Here is a 13999-nt window from a genome sequence, read left to right as displayed (position 1 = left end):
ATGCTCACTATGTTCAAAATCTTACAGGACACAGCAAATAGCTGAACAAAGAGGTTAACGAACAGTGGACGCTACTAGCATGTGACAAGTCGAGAACTGGGATCAGAAATTAAGGTCATATGGGAAGCAGGTCCCACTGGTTGAGGAGATTAAGGTGATCAGAAGCATAAAATACAAAATCCTGAATTGACTCCTGGTCTGGCACAAAGTATTACTTATCACCACTGAATTTATTACAGTGCTCAACTGTATTCTGAGTTCTCAATTTCTCTTAAAATCATATTGAATTGCCAGGGTGGAGAAGAGTTTGTACCTCATAAATTCTGACGAATTTAGCATGAGAATGAGACATGCACTCGACCCCCTACTCACCTGTTGTTGTTGTTGTGGTCTTCAGTCCTGAGACTGGTTTGATGCGGCTCTCCATGCTACTCTATCTTGTGCGAACCTCCTCATCTCCCAGTACTTACTGCAACCTACATCCTTCTGATACTGTTTAGTGTATTCATCTCTTGGTCTCCCTCTACGATTTTTACCCTCCACGCCGCCCACCAATGCTAAATTTGTGATCCCCTGATGCCTCAGAACATGTTCTACCAACCGGTCCCTCCTTCTTGTCAACTTGTGCCACACATTCCTCTTCTCCCCAATTCTGTTCAGTACCTCTTCATTAGTTATGTGATCTACCCATCTAATCTTCAGCATTCTTCTGTAGCACCACAATTCGAAAGCTTCTATTCTCTTCTTATCCAAACTATTTATCGTCCACGTTTCACTTCCACACATGGCAACACTCCATACAAATACTTTCAGAAATGACTCACTGACACCAACAGCTATACTCGATGTTAACAAATTTCTCTTCTTGATAAACGCTTTCCTTGCCATTGCCAGTCTACATTTCATACCATGTCTACTTCGACCATCATAAGTTATTTTTCTCTCCAAATAGCAAAACTCCTTTACTACTTTAAGTGCCTCATTTTCTAATCTAATTCCCTTAGCATCACCCGACTTAATTTGACTACATTCCATTATCCTCGTTTTGTTTTTGTTGATGTTCATCTTATATCCTATTTTTAAGACACTATCAATTCGGTTCAACTGCTCTTCCAATTCCTTTGCTGTCTCTGACAGAATTACAATGTCATCGGTGAACCTCAAAGTTTTTATTTCTTCTCCGTGGATTTTCATACCTATTCCGAATTTTTCTTTTATTTCCTTTACTGCTTGCTTAATATACAGATTGAATAACATCGGGGAGAGGCTACAACCCTGTCTCACTCCCTTCCTAACCGTTGCGTCCCTTTCGTGCACCTCGACTCTTATAACTGCCATCTGGTTTCTGTACAAATTGTAAATAGTCTTTCGCTCTCTGTATTTTACCCCTGCCACCCTTAGAATTTGAAAGAGAGTATTCCAGTCAACATTGTCAAAAGCTTTCTCTAAGTCTACAAATGCTAGAAACGTAGGTTTGCCTTTCCTTAATCTTTCTTCTAAGATAAGTCGTAAAGTCAGTATTGCCTCATGTGTTCCAACATATCTATGGAATCCAAATTGATCTTCCCCGAGGTCGGCTTCTACCAGTTTTTCCATTCGTCTGTAAAGAATTCGCGTTAGTATTTTGCAGCCGTGACTTTTTGAATTGATAGTTCGCTAATTTTCACGTCTGTCGACACCTGCTTTCTTTGGGATTGGAATTATTATATTCTTCTTGAAGTCTGAGGCTATTTTGCCTGACTCATACATCTTGCTGACAAGATGGTAGAGTATTGTCAGGACTGGCTCTCCCACGGATGTCAGAAGTTGTAATGGAATGTTGTCTACTCCTGGGGCCTTGTTTCGACTCATGTCTTTCAGTACTCTGTCAAACTCTTCACGCAGTATTATATCTCCCATTTCATCTTCATCTACATCCTCTTCCATTTCCATAATATTGTCCTCAGGTACATCGCCCTTGTATAGACCCTCTATATACTCCTTCCACCTTCCATTCTTTGCTTAGAACTGGGTTTCCATCTGAGCTCTTGATGTTCATACATGTGGTTCTCTTATCTGCAAAGATCTCTTCAATTTTCCTGTAGGCAGTATCTATCTTACCCGTAGTGAGATAAGCCTCTACATCCTTACATTTGTCCTCTAGCCATCCCTGCATAGCCATTTTGCCCTTCCTGTCGATATGATTTTTGAGATGTTTGTATTCCTTTTTGCCTGCTTCATTTCCTGCATTTTTATATTTTCTCCTTTCATCAATTAAATTCAATATTTCGTGTGTTACCCAAATATTTCTACTACCTCTCATCTTTTTACCTACTTGATCCTCTGCTGCTTTCGCTACTTCATCCCTCAGAGCTACCCATTCTACTTCTACTGTATTTCTTTCCCCCAATCGTCTCAGTTGTTCTCTTATGCTCTCCCTGAAACTTTGTACAACCTCTGGTTTAGTCAGTTTATCCAGCTCCCATCTCCTCAATTTCCCACCTCTTTGCAGTTTCTTCAGTTTTAATTTACAGTTCATAACCAATAGATTGTGGTCAGAGGCGACATCTGCCCCTGGAAATGTCTTACAATTTAAAACCTGTTTCCTAATTCTCTGTCTTACCATTATATAATCTATCTGATACCTTCTAGTATATCCAGGATTCTTCCATGTATACAAACTTCTTTTATGATTCTTGAACCAGGTGTTAGCTATGATTAAGTTATGCTCTGTGCAAAATTCTACCACACGGCTGCCTCTTTCGTTTCTTACTCTCAATCCATATTCTCCTACTATGTTTCCTTCTCTCCCTTTTCCTACTCTCGAATTCCACTCAACCATGACAATTAAATTTTCGTCTCTCTTCACTACCTGAATAATTTCTTTTATGTCATCATACATGTCATCAATTTCTTCGTCATCTGCACAGCTAGTTGGCATATAAACCCTTACTACTGTAGTATGCATAGGTTTCATGTCTATCTTGGCCACAACAATGCGTTCACTATGCTGTTTTAGTGGCTTACCTGAACTCCTATTTGTTTATTCATTATTAAACAATCTCCTGCATTGCCCCTATTTGATTTTGTATTTATAACCCTGTATTCACCTGACCAGAAGTCTTGTTCCTCCTGCCACCGAACGTCCCTAATTCCCACTATATCTAACTTCAACCTATTCATTTGCCTTTTTAAATTTTCTAACCTACCTGCCCGATTAAGGGATCTGACATTCCACGATCCGATCCGTAGAATGCCAGTTTTCTTTCTCGTGATAACAACGTCCTCTTGAGTAGTCCCCGCCCTGAAATCCGAATAGGGGACTATTTTACCTCTGAAATATTTTACCCAAGAGGACGCCATCATCATTTAACCATGCAGTAGAGATGCATGCCCTCGGGAAAAATTACGGCTGTAGTTTCCCCTTGCTTTCAGCCGTTCGCACTACCAGCACAGCAAGGCCATTTTGGTTAGTGTTACAAGGCCAGATCAGTCAATCATCCAGACTGTTGCCCCTGCAACTACTGAAAAGGCTGCTGCCCCTCTTCAGGAACCACACGTTTGTCTGACCTCTCAACAGATACCCCTCCATCGTGGTTGCACCTATGGTACGACCATCTGTATCACTGAGGTACGCAAGCCTCCCCACCAACGGCAAGGTCCATGGTTCATGGGGGGGGGGGGGGGGGGAGAGACCTCCTTACCTACCACCTAATTAATTACACACACAATGGTAATGAATGAAAATGACTGTGGACCCTGCTAGTCGGTAAAATAAGGAATGCACACTCACAATAAGTTAATAATAATCGTAATCTATTCAGGGAAAAAAAGATAACTTTATCATAATAAACACAAGGAAATGAGATTCTGCATATGTATAGGAAATGATATGAGCATTAAATATTACTATGAGATTTATTATACATCAGAATATAAAGGCACATGATTATCGACACAAACAGTAGGTTAAAGGATGGGGTATACTGAACTATTATGAGAATAAGAGTTGGCTCGAGAACAAGGGGCTCCTACTCTCTGTGATGCAATAGATTGATGATAACGACTGGAGGTCCTAACGAATGAAATATTACTCTCCCGATTGGATTGCAGTGTCGTTATTAGTAGTAAGAGTTCAAATGGGATCACATGGAGAAACAAGCAAGGTGGACTTGTAGCAAAGCGAGTGCGCTTGCTATTGAGGGATTCAGTATAAAAATAATAGGTCCTACAATGCTGAAGCCGCAAAATACTGTACCAGACCTGAAATCTGCAGCACATCGTTGGTAGGCAGCGTACTAATGATCTAGGTGCCGACTTCTGCTGTGCAGCAACTCTGTTTCACCCCTGGCCTCGAAGGCTGTCTGAGAATTCTAAGTTCTGCCGAAAAAGTGAGACTAAGTCGCAAGACTGTCCGACTCTGACGAAGATCAGATCCCAAATGCCCAGCCCCGCACATTGCAAGTGCCAAGTCAACATTGCTCAACTCCCTACTATTCCAAAACTCCCCGACACTGTCTCAGAACATCATTCGCGCCAATAGCGACCGTTCCCTCCAATTTCGAACTGGGCTTTATGACGTCAACTAGCCTCAGTTTAAGTTGACCAATCATGCCTCTGCTATTCATCTCAGGGCACTGAACTTGCCGTTTGACCGGCTACAAAAGCAACATCTGTAGACCACCGGCCATCCGTCACCAGACAGTTGTGTCCAGCAGGGCACAGTCCACAAGTACTCTCAGAATCATGAGGACAGTGCACTCAGTCGGCGCCAGCAGTCTTTGTTTCGAATGCGTCAGAACGTTAAACACATAAACTGCGGCGACACTGAAACGTATCGCAGGTCCTTTCGCCCTGCATGAAATAGGCGAAACTCAACCGAAGCCAGTCATTCCTCAAGGCGCTTAAGCCCATTGATGTATGATCCTCTCAGTATTCGCAGAATTACAGTCCCCACCTGGAAACGCAATGTATCGCGTTCTCCGGCGCTAGCCTAGTCCAGGCCACCCACGGAAGTAACCCAAAATGCAGAGAAATCAAGTGAAAAGTATTTTGAGCTCTCAGTACAAATACTCTGATTACAATAACCTTATTCGACCTGTTACCACCATGAAATGACATAAAACATTAATAAAATAGATGAAAATGAGAGGTGACATGCCAAAGAGGGCACGGAACCTCTCAATGTATATATACAGGGTGGTCCATTGATCGTGACTGGGCCAAATATCTCACGAAATAAGCGTCAAACGAAAAAACTACAAAGAACGAAACTTGTGTAGCTTGAAGGGGCAAACCAGATGGCGCTATGGTTGCCCCGCTAGATGGCGCAGCCACAGGTCAAACGGATATCAACGGCGTTTTTTTTTAAATAGGAACCCCCATTTTTATTACATATTCGTGTAGTACATAAAGAAATATGAACGTTTTAGTTGGACCACTTTTTTTTGCTTTGTGATGGACACAGTCAAAAACATATGGCTCACAATTTTAGACGAACAGTTGGTAACAGGTTGTTGTTGTGGTCTTCAGTCCTGAGACTGGTTTGATGCAGCTAGGTTTTTTAAATTAAAATACAGAACGTAGGTACGTTTGAACATTTTATTTCGGTTGTTCCAATGTGATACATGTATCTTTGTTATCTTATCATTTCTGAGAACGCATGCTGTTACAGCGTGATTGTAAGTACCACATTAATGCAATAAATGCTCAAAATGATGTCCATCAACCACAATGCATTTGACAATGTGTGTAACGACATTCCTCTCAACAGCGAGTAGTTCGCCTTCCGTAATGTTCGCACATGCATTAACAATGCGCTGATACATGTTGTCAGGTGTTGTCGGTGGATCACAATAGCAAATATCCTTCAACTTTCCCCACAGAAAGAAATCCGGGGACTTCAGATCCGGTGAACGTGCGGGCCATGGTATGGTGCTTTCACAACCAATCCACCTGTCATGAAATATGTTATTCAATACTGCTTCAACCACACGCGAGCTATGTGCCGGACATCCATCATGTTGGAAGTACATTGCCATTCTGACATGCTATGAAACATCTCGTAGTGACATCGGTACAACATTACATAGGAAATCAGAATACATTGCACCATTAGATTGCCATCGATAAAATGGGGGCCGATTATCCTTCCTCTCATAATGCTGCACCATACATTAACCCACCAAGGTCGCTGATGTTCCACTTGTCGCAGCCATCGTGGATTTTCCGTTGCCAAATAGTGCATATTATGCCGGCTTACGTTGGCGCTATTGGTGAATGACGCTTCGTCGCTAAATAGAACGTGTGCATAAATCTGTCATCATCTCATAATTTTTCTTGTGCCCAGTAGCAGAACTGTACACAGTCGTCACAATGCAATTTCTGGTGATAGAAATTTGGTACGGGTGCAATCAATGTTGATGTAGCAATCTCAACACCGACGTTTTTGAGATCCCCGATTCTCGGGCAATTTGCTACTGATGTGCGGATTAGCCGCGACAGCAGCTAAAAGACGTACTTGGGCATCATCATTTGTTGCAGGTCGTGGTTGACGTTTCACATGTGGCTTAACACTTCCTGTTTCCTTAAATAACGTAACTATCCGGCGGACAGTCCAGACACTTGAATTATGTCGTCCAGGATACCGAGCAGCATACATAGCAAATGCCCGTTGGGCATTTTGATCACAGTAGTCATACATCAACACGATATCGACCTTTTACGCAATTGGTAAACAGTCCATTGTATCACGAAGCAAACACCGTCCGCACTGACGGAATGTTATGTGATACCACATACTTATACGTTTGTGACCATTACAGCGCCCTCTATCACCAAGCGAAAAAAGTGGTCCAACTAAAACATTCATATTTCTTTACGTACTACACGAACCGAATATGTACTAAAAATTGGGGTTCCTATTTTAAAAAATGCACTTGATATCCGTTTGATCTATGGAAGCGCCATCTGAAGCATATATATATATATATATATATATATATATATATATATATATATATATATATATATATATATATATATATATATATGTTCTTCCCTCCCCTCTACTTTGTTGTATTATGAATACAGCTGCCAGAGCCTTCCTCATTCGTGATCTGATGTTCATAGTAAAATGATCATGTGCCAGCAGGGACTAGCCAACGCCCCCAGGCATAAGGGAGTAAGATTGTTAAATTTGAGAATAAGTACCTAATAATATTATACTGTTTACATTAATGCTTTATTATTGTTCCATCAGTTCATTTTTCACTGATCTGGTGGTAGTAGAACTGCCATTGAGGACACTTGCATACTATTGTCCACACCATTACAGCAGCAGCAGCCCACAGACGGTCTTCCTAATTTGTCAGACCTGGTATTGTTCCATTATACTGTACAACTGCCACGGCAGATGCAGTTGCAGCAGCTGCTGCTACAGGCCACCGAGCTGCAGGAAAGTTTCTCAAGAGTACTACTGTTTGCCATTACTTATAGTGTGACTACAAGTGGATTTAAACATGCAAATGTAGACGTGGAACGAGACTGTGACTTTGCTGTGGTAATTGCAGTTGAAAATGTATACTGTGTTGATGCCAAAGTTCAATATCCATGGTACAAGTGGGAATATCTGTGCAGTACGATGGGGTATATAAAGAACAGAATTACGATTTAATATGGTCGGTCCCATAATCCAATCGACGTTGCAATGTTTGAACTTGAAAGTCCCGATAGTAGATATATACAATATAAAAATGTTAGAATTAACTTCATGGGACACCAATATATACTTAAAACGTTCTTGTGTCGTGAATTTGGATGATCTATACTGTGCACTATCGATCGCTACAGAAAGATTGTGCACTGGCCCCAGCACATAAGAGCAACATGCTATGAGTTTGTTGACTACCTGAGCAAAAAAAATATGCAACATGTGGAGAAGTGCATCAATGCCTGTATTCCCCCTGTACCAAAATGTGTAAGTGTATAACCTATCAATTCTATAGAGGCTGAATTCACTGAAGGAATTTCTATGTGGGTAATGCCACCTATAGGGGTGAATGTGACACTAGCTGAATTTATGGCATACAAATGGCAGCTTTTTTCAAAATTCTGTGCCGTCACTACACAATGAAATCTCTATATAAAAAACAATAAAGAACTTTCCGTGTTCCTGGAAAATTGTTGTTATTTCGCACACATCTCATGTCCTATCCAACTAACAATAAAAAAAGAAAAAAATATACATGTTCTTACTGGGAGTCAGCACTCATGCACCATCGCTGTTGCTGTCCCCATTCCTGTACCCAGCACTCCCTCCTATGGTGCCTACGCTGCCACTGCTGCTGATGCTGCTGCATCGAGCGTTTGTGGACGAGTGTCTGATAGGAGTGTACACTGAGAGCCGCAGACTTTTGCCTTATTGGGGCCCGAGATGTGTCTGCCCAATGAACGCATATGTCAATGACAGACTGGTGGAGTGAGACACAGCTACCTCACTGAAGTACGAAATAAAGGTTCATGAAAAGATGTAGACACTTAAGCTTTTTCAGTAGTGTTTCAAATGTTATCACGTACTTGCTGAGCCACCATTTCTACATACATATTATTAAATAAATAAAATCAGCAGAAAAACATTTTTTTCTTTTTATCGACACAGTGCAGTTTTATACGATGAGCCCTATCAAATTGCCAACACGCAGTCACATCATAAGCAGGCCTCATAAGTAGAGAGAAGCACATCATTTTAAACACTTGAGGTAGTATGTTAAATCTGTATGACACATCCTATAGCATATGTATAAGCTGTACAGGAAGCAAGTAATAGTCTACAACATTCAAACTGTGACGTCTTTCATTAAATTTCCTAAAAATGTTGAAAGCCACTTTAAAAATATTTCTAAATTTCATCGACTAAAACGTGTAATAAACTATAATAATTTGATCATCATTCTCTTCAAAGCCATAGTCCTTCAGCTGAATCACCGTGACATATTCGACAATATCAGGAATGTATGGCTTAAGTCGTTTTTTGAGTACACCAAAGTTGTGCAGTCACTTTTCTGCTTCAATAGTGAGGTAATAGAGACTCGTTAGCGGGTATCACTTGCAGTTGTACTCTCAGCCTTCATGTAAGCTAATGACAAGCACTGTCACTCCACAAATGATTATAACATCGTTCATTTTGATGATGAACTGGTCAGTAGTAATTCGTCTTGTATACTGTGATAATATTTTTATAAACTGCTTACACTGCTGCAAATAATGTTTACTAGCAGCGATAAATGAATAGTTAGACAGTTGTGAGAGAACTGGAAAGGATGAAGCTGTCAAGTTGCATAGCAGACGAAGTGAAGAAGCAGCCACGGTAGTTATTTTGTTTAACATTAGCTATTGTGCAAACAACACTGGATATAGATGCATCAGTGTCGGTATCATGTTGGACGATGACTTCTATCTGATGCCTGTATTCGAAAATCCATGACTGTGATGCTAAAGTGTTATAATCCATGGATAAGTGGTTTTGACTATGCAGTACATTGATGCAAATTTCACCTTTGTTCCACGGGAATGGATACTCACTGTCAGTAACACTGTGAAATCACATGTTCACAGCAGGAGACTTGGCTGGAACAACTAAAAAAATATTTAACAGTAGAAAGTGCATACATCTATAAGAACAGACGTTTAAGAATATAATACACAGAAGTTAGTCTCTGACGTACTCTGTAGAGTGTTGACTGAAGTTGCAGTCGCAAGTCTATCGATTCTACAATACATTGTGGATTAAACTGTTGGAGTTAGCCTGCCAGACTTGCGCCAATCTGCAGAAATCACTGAACCCTATGATTCATGCTGTGCTTATATGGAAGTAGAAATGTGTGAGTGCACTGTACCAGAATTTTTGCCTACGATTGTCCGTTTATCTAGTCCTGATAAAATCCAGCACGAGAGGAAATCGAAAGAAAAAATAAATAAGGATACAATGAATTTCTTATAATTCGTGGATAGGCGCATTAGATCTCAATCTAACTTCCCAGAAGATAACAGGTTCTTTGAAACATTGTATGAGCAATTCCGAAAACAATCAGTATTCATGTACCTGATCTAATTGGTAAATAAGCTTTCCATCGCTGTGAGATTATAACGATCCCATAAATCGTTTTGGGTTATGCTCATAAATAATTATAGAGATCATCAACACACCACAAACGAGTGAACCATACAAATTACTAGTAACGAAAATTATACTTGACAGTCATACTCTACTATGTAATATTGAGACCTCTTAAATCGTTACTTGGGTAATAACAATGTTGCACTTAGTATTACATTATTTCAGTTAATTAATCCCAGTTCCTAATTAAAACATTTTGCATTCCAAAGGGTATAAAAAGGTTCTCCATTTATTTATTTTTATAAAGCAGTTGATGTCTCAGGCCTAAGATTTATTTGTTGCTATGGAAATAAACAACAGTTATTTACATCCTCCTCTGATTAGCGATACCTCTGCTAATAAAGTTTAAATATAGTCTTTTGTAGTAAATCTTAATTCTTTTATAAGTAAATCGTTATGTATTGGTTTATAATTGTCAACTAAAATATTTTTAACTGTCACTCCAATGTTTCCTATCAAGAAATTATGTAAATACTAACGTGGCCACAACTGTGGCTACCACATGGCCATACCATAAGCCTGCGTGGAGACCCTTTGGGCAGTGAGCCCAGGATGTGGCCTCCCTTCTAGCGGAGCTCGCACACCAGAGTGAACGTCCTGCCTCTTGTGGTTCAGAAGACTGAGTGGACTTTTATGAATGTTCAATAGTTACAGCACATGCATTTATCAGCATGAGTTACGAAGTGTAACTTAGCCCCATTCTGTTGCATCTTCATTATTTCATGAAGCACATTCGTCTTCACCAAATATCATTGCTATTGATACAGTCCTCAGGTTCATGGTTACAGTTAATAAACTCCTCCTTGTCCAGCAGAGACATCTCATCCACTGAACTCAGTAAACAATTATGTCCGTCCACCCAGTCCAGCAGCTAGACACAGACTGAGTCCTTTTCTCGCCATTTTTCCGCAGACCGCAATCTTGGATTATGTGATAGGAGCGAGAAGGGGAAGGGCCGAGAGTGCACTCTAGTGGTAGTGCTGTGAAAAGGTCACTTGGGCTCCTGACCTCATGGTGAACACACTGGATGGAGACACTGTATTAACAACTCAAATTGCTTAAATAAACAATGCATACTTACATCCATCCTATCAAGCAGCCCAGCAAGACTGAGTCCTCTTCCCACCAATTTCCAAGTGGGGAGGGAAGGGAAGGAGAGGGTAAAGTAGGGGAGAGGAGGGGGTGATGAGGGGGAAAGGGGAAGGGAGGGTGGTTGGTTAGTGAAGGTAGCCCAATTGACCTATTTTCCCATCAAAACTGGAATTTCCCGCCATGACGTCACTGTGACATTGCCGCACCTATGGCCGCCATCTTGGATCCGCCATTTTGAATAAATTTAGCAACAATGCAGAGTGGAGCCATACAAAGTTTGCCCTACTACTCTCATAATGTGGTGTGCAAAACAAACACCAGACAGTGCAGTACCACAGTACCACAACATGAGTGCTAGGAAGTGCTGAAGAGGTCATGGTGGCAGTCCCAGTAAACTGGCAGTTGAGCTTCTGTCCCTGGATATTATTACTTCTGCGGTCCTGAAACAAAACTAAGAAAGCATCTGGCTCATGCTGATAAGGGATTAATCTACTTGCAAAGTGCACGATTTAGTGTGTACTGTAAATCAAAGCATGTCAGAAAGTAATCCTGCAGATCGAAATTTAGTTGATAAAGCCAAGCAAATACAGTGAAGAAGGAGCAATGACACAGGAGAACATATTGTGGCATTTGTAGCTGATAAATCAACGTGCACCAAACTTAAATCGTGTAGTGGAATCAATGTAATGCAGATTATGAATACAGTTCATCATACACTAAGGAAGAAAAACATACAAAATATTTAAAAATTGCATCCAAAGAGTGAGGAACTAAGGAGAGGGGGCGGGGGGACTTTGAATGTAAGTCGTCCAAGTGTGTAACCTGACTCTGGAAGTATAACCTGACACCATAAGTGACACTGAGATAAGATCCGTCTCTTGGCTTGAACCAACCTTGCTATACTGCTGCTGCATGCTGGTTGAGACATCATTATCAACACCTGACATTGTTTGAAAGCGGCCTCACTGTGGAACCCCCTTTGATCAGCTGGTAGAATAGTGCAATATCAAGATTTGTGAGACAGTTGCTCAGTGTTAGACTGCATGAGATCGTGAGGTCAGGCATACTCATTATCAAGTTCTCAATCGATTACGTCTGAACACCACATGGGTTTTAGCCGTTATTGTGCACCAAGCACATTGTAGGCCCTTCACATCTGCACCTACCATCTGGGAACATATAATGGTCTCTTGGCAACATTCAATGTCATCCACACCACTGGTTGAGAACCAGCAGGAGCCAATCAGGGAATTACCATCCCATGCCTCTGTTAAAAAAACAACATTAAAGGCTGTTGGAGTGATGCTGTGACAGGATAACATGACTGCTGATGAATGGTGTCACGTATGGTTCAGTGAGGAATTACTGTTCTGCAGAACTGTTGATGACCAACATCAGCGAGTATAGGGGAGACCTTACAAAAGGTCCCATTTGTCCATTGTTTTTGGAGAGGCACATCAATGTTATTCCTGGCGACATTGTGTACATAGCCACTGGGTATGACTTCAGGACACGGCTACTAGTGAGTGAGGGAATACTAACGACACAAGATTGACATCGTGCGTCCTTATTTGTTACCTCTCGTACAATAGCATTGTGGAGCCATTTTTCAACAGGACAGTGCCTGTTCACACATGACATTTAATGATCAGATAGTCTGGTGGCCAGCAAAATCTTGCAATTTGTCCCTGATAGAAGATGTGTGAGACCATCTCAGATGCCAACTCTGCCCTTTACCACCATACAAGCAATAAAGAATCAGATACAACAGCTATGGACCAGCCTGCCCCAGGAGTGGAAAAAACGACTATATGACGTTCTTCCCGACTGAATCAGTGCATGCGTACGGGCCAGAAGGGATGCAACGTCATACTGATATGTGGGATCATACCACCGGGTTCTTTGAAGTTTCATTTCGTACCCTCCTTCCCTTCTTGATACTTCACTTTTTTTTGTCATGCAGTTCAAATGGTTTTAATGGCTCTGAGCACAATGGGACTTAACATCTGAGGTCATCAGTCCCCTAGAACTTAGAACTACTTAAACCTAACTAACCTAAAGACATCACACACATCCATTCCCAAGGCAGGATTCGAACCTGCGACCGTAGCAGTCGCGCGGCTCCGGGCTGAGCGCCTAGAACCGCCAGACCACCGCCGCCGGCTTCTCATGCAGTGTTTCTAGGAGTATTTGTGTACAGCAGCTGAAAGTGGAATGACAACATAACAATGCTGTTATTGTAAGAGAAGCAGATATCGGATTACAAAAAACTCGTTTGACGGAATTTTTAGCACTGCATGTGAAGTCTGGAACACTTACAAAGTGCGACTGATATCGAATAAACGAGGAGTGGCCTGTTTGATAATGGGTTCCTTGCGTAAGGAATAGAGGATCATAGATTTGCTCGCTGAACTGCAGTGGCAAACACTAGAAGACAGGTGGTTACTGTTAAATTTACCAGATTGTACATTCCACGTATGTATTGAAAAACGAGCAGGATGTGAAAAGCTGAAGAATTACAAAGGATACAGGCTTTCTGAAAGGCACTCTTTCCAAGCACTATTTGCGAATGAAATAGAAAAAAAGGGGAAAATGAAGTACACTCCACTACACACTGTAAAGCGGTGTGAGGAGAAAAAGATGTAGATGACTTACATGTAGATGATCATTGTGACGTAAAAACTGAAACAGTCAGGCATTTCTTTCTTTTTTAGATTTTGATAGGAGAGAAACGGGCTCCATAATAGTGGG

The sequence above is a fragment of the Schistocerca gregaria genome, chromosome 6 (assembly GCF_023897955.1).
Source record: "Schistocerca gregaria isolate iqSchGreg1 chromosome 6, iqSchGreg1.2, whole genome shotgun sequence".
Classification (NCBI taxonomy): domain Eukaryota; kingdom Metazoa; phylum Arthropoda; class Insecta; order Orthoptera; family Acrididae; genus Schistocerca; species Schistocerca gregaria.
This window is presented reverse-complemented; position numbering follows the sequence as displayed.